Source organism: Orbicella franksi, chromosome 5 (genome assembly GCF_964199315.1).
Source record: "Orbicella franksi chromosome 5, jaOrbFran1.1, whole genome shotgun sequence".
Lineage (NCBI taxonomy): Eukaryota > Metazoa > Cnidaria > Anthozoa > Scleractinia > Merulinidae > Orbicella > Orbicella franksi.
In genome coordinates this window covers 8,489,901-8,493,350 of record NC_138149.1, presented here as the reverse complement: position 1 = coordinate 8,493,350, position 3,450 = coordinate 8,489,901, and the positions used below count along the sequence as shown (strand labels likewise).

At 43.2% G+C, this 3,450-nt stretch overlaps 1 pseudogene; it reads left to right on the top strand.

The window, feature by feature from the left end:
- The first annotated feature begins 2,741 nt into the window (after positions 1 to 2,741).
- The window catches only part of LOC145488650 (uncharacterized), a 1,101-nt pseudogene continuing 392 nt past the window's right edge, over positions 2,742 to 3,450 (top strand).

Genomic DNA, 3,450 nt, shown 5'->3' with positions numbered 1-3,450 from the left:
CCCGATATGTCACGTGATCCTTAACTGTTTCTCGGAAAACGAACATTTTACTTCCGTTTCAGGACGATCACGCTGGAATCACGCCGCTTAGCAGCCAGGCTCAACGATTTTACACGTGGTTTGTGACAAGCATTGATAGACGGCTTCGCCAATGGTTAGTTCTGTATTCGGTCTTTCATACCTGTGTTACTCGGAGAAATATTTCAACCAAATTTACAGAGCTTCGTTTACTGGAGATGCCATGTTGGTTTTCCTCGGAGGGTCACCAATATGACGGCCACAAAGTCACAGAAACATCAGTCATCGAGTTTTGCGAAAACACGAGCATTGAAATTAATGATTAATACTCCAGTTAAAGCAAGAATTGACGGTTAAATTGGCAAAACCTTACTGATAAGTCCTTTGAATTACTCGACCAGTCTGCAGACTGCAGGCTGGGGGTTAAATGAAGACTGCAGACCAGTAACTCAGACTCGGGCAGTAACCTGAGGGATATTCAGGCTAACCGGAAAGCAGAATTTCACTACGATTAGCCTGAATGACCCTGTTTACGGTTGGCTCTAGATAACGGAATAACACGATGTATAATTAGAGAATCTGTAGTCTGCAGTCTGCATTTTACCCTCAGTCTACATTTTACACTCAGTCTGCATTTTACCACCTGTCTGCAGGACCTGCAGTCTGCAGTCCGCAGTCTGCGTTTTACACTGACTGCCTCAGTAGTCGACCGCCTCCTTGGGCCGGCATTTTAATGTCACTTATCACTTTAGCAACCCTGCTAAAGCTTTCTTTAAAGGGTCTAATATCTGATGAAACTAAACTAATACTAAATTCGGAAAGTCTCGAAAATTGCCGGCTTTCATGTGACCCTGTCACTTCCGAGATAGGAAACTACGCCTTCTTCTGAGGTATGCGTTGTTGCGAGTCCCAGCGGTCCTTGTACTGCGTCGATCAAGAGCGATAAATCGCTGGAATAACAAATATCTCGATGTAAATGCAAATGCTAATTAACATGCAGTTCCGTGTAGTCTGTGTTCGTGTGGCTTTGATCTCGCGGTCAATAATCCATTGTTAATCATAACTATACAAAAATCTTTCAATCTGATTGGTTCCTAGCACACCCTATTTTTAATTTTCTTTTTTGTAACCAAATTGGAGCACGAACTGCTCAAGTGTTAAAATGACAACAAAGCGTCCAGTGGCGAAGTTTCTACAACAAAATTAGCCCGGCGTCCCATTTTTATATGCCCAGAACCTTTTGGAATCGCTTTTTACAAGTTGGTTTTGTCAGAGAGATTTTAAATCAAACAAGCCTCATTATTTTCACATAAAGAAAGCAAAATCCAAAGAAACAAATTTAGAAAAACCCTGATTTCTCGGTATACGTCTTTAACCCTTTCATTTCCGAGAAATGCTGGCCTGTTTCGGACAACTTTTCTGACAAAGTGTTCATCAGAGTAATTGACTCGTCAGTGGGTGGTCTGTCACAGTCCATGAAAAGACGGATCAACCTACTGCTCACTTGTATGACGCAATAAGCTGGGCGCCACAAGGAAAAGGAGAAGGAGAAGGCCTAAGACAACATGGAGACGAACAGTAGAAAAGGAACGGAAAGAGGCAGGGTGGAGTTCATCAAGTAGAAAGAAACGAGAACGGTCGCAGCAGACCGAGAAAAGTAGAGGACCTCTGTAAAGGTCTTATGCGCCACGAGGCACGAGGAGGATAGGTAACCGGTAACAGGTCAGTTGTATGGCATTTGAAGGCGTCTGAAATTCGTAAACTTGAGAGGATTCAAGGGAAAGCACTCAGGGTAATGTATACCGTGACATAGTCTCGACTTATGAATAAGAAAAGAACGTAAATTATTAATTTTTATATAATAACCAAACTTGGATAAACTATACCACCTATACAAGATGGCGGCTGCTAGGAGCTTCGGGTCTCCAGTCTTTGTGGCGTTTACTGTAGTATTTTGTCATCTTATATTTTCTGACCTGCACCAACAGCTCATTAAGATCACTGCCCGGCCATTTATGGAAAACTAGACTCCTCCATCATCGTGCTCTGAGCGAAAAGTTGTTATTCAACTTGGTCATCTCATAAGAGCCTCTTTGGCGAAGCACGGATTCCGAAGATCTCGTGTGGGTTTTTCAAAATGGTCGAAGCATGGCCATACAACGTTACTAGTGGCTGGACATGACCAACCCATTACCTATCTACTCAGATGTGCCTACGAATCCTGGCCCACAATACGGGAATAAGCTCGAGTCTTTACCTACAAACAGTACAAAGACGAAACCAAAAGATCGGTCGCGCAATTATTTAAATTTGGTTCAAGTTCCATTAACTGCACCGGCAATTGTTTACAACAATAGACCACGGCTAATAAGGTGTTGTGTCAGTCAATTAGGAACAAAGGGCTTGACTTTCTTGACTATGTTTGTGATTCTAAAGTCGACATTGCTGTTATTACCGAAACCTGGTTGAAATCTGCTGATTCCGCTGTTAGGATTGCTGCTACACCGCCAGGATATCGGCTATTTGATCATCCTCGCCCAGACAGAAATGGTGGTGGCACTGGTATTTTTGCTCGGGACTCGCTTGTTGTTAAACAAGCTAGAGCGGGTATTTGTGATACCATCGAGTACTCTGAGTGGATTATTGTGTCCGGCTCTGCGCGTCTCCGCCTAGTTGTCATCTACAGGCCGCCCTATTCATCAAGTCATCCGCGTACTGTGGGTATGTTCGCTGAGTTCCTAGAATCGGTTGTCATGACAACTGAGCCTCTTGTGCTGGCTGGTGATTTTAATATCCATGTTAATATCAAGACTGACAACGACGCGGCTAACTTTTTAGACCTACTGTCATCGATGGGTTTACATCAGCATATTGACTTTCCTTCTCATATCTCTGGGAACACTTTGGATTTGCTGATATCCAGAACTTTGAATTCTAATCTTATACAAGATGTCCGACCTGGTACCTATTTTTCTGACCACTGTTTAGCACTTTTCACTATAAATATTTCGATACCTCAACTGTCAAGAAAGAAGGCATCTTTTAGGAAAACAAAGGCTATTGACATAACAGCATTTATGGAGGATTTGTCTGCTTCAGGATTGTGCCAGGACCCACCATCTGGGCCTGCGAAATTGATAGACTGTTATAACACCACGCTTGCTGGATTACTCGATCGTCATGCGCCGCTAAAAACCAAAACTGTCACGGTTAGACCCCAAGTACCTTGGTACTCGGAGGAAATCCGTGAGGCTAAGAGAGCACGCAGGCGCGCCGAAAGGAGATGGTGAACTACTAGGTCTGTCGCTGATCTCGTTTTATTCAAACGACACAAAAACCATGTTACGCATTTGCTGAAAGAAGCAAAATCAGCTTTTTTCACGGATTTTATCAGCCAGAATTCTGATAACCAAGGCAAGTTATTTCGTGCTG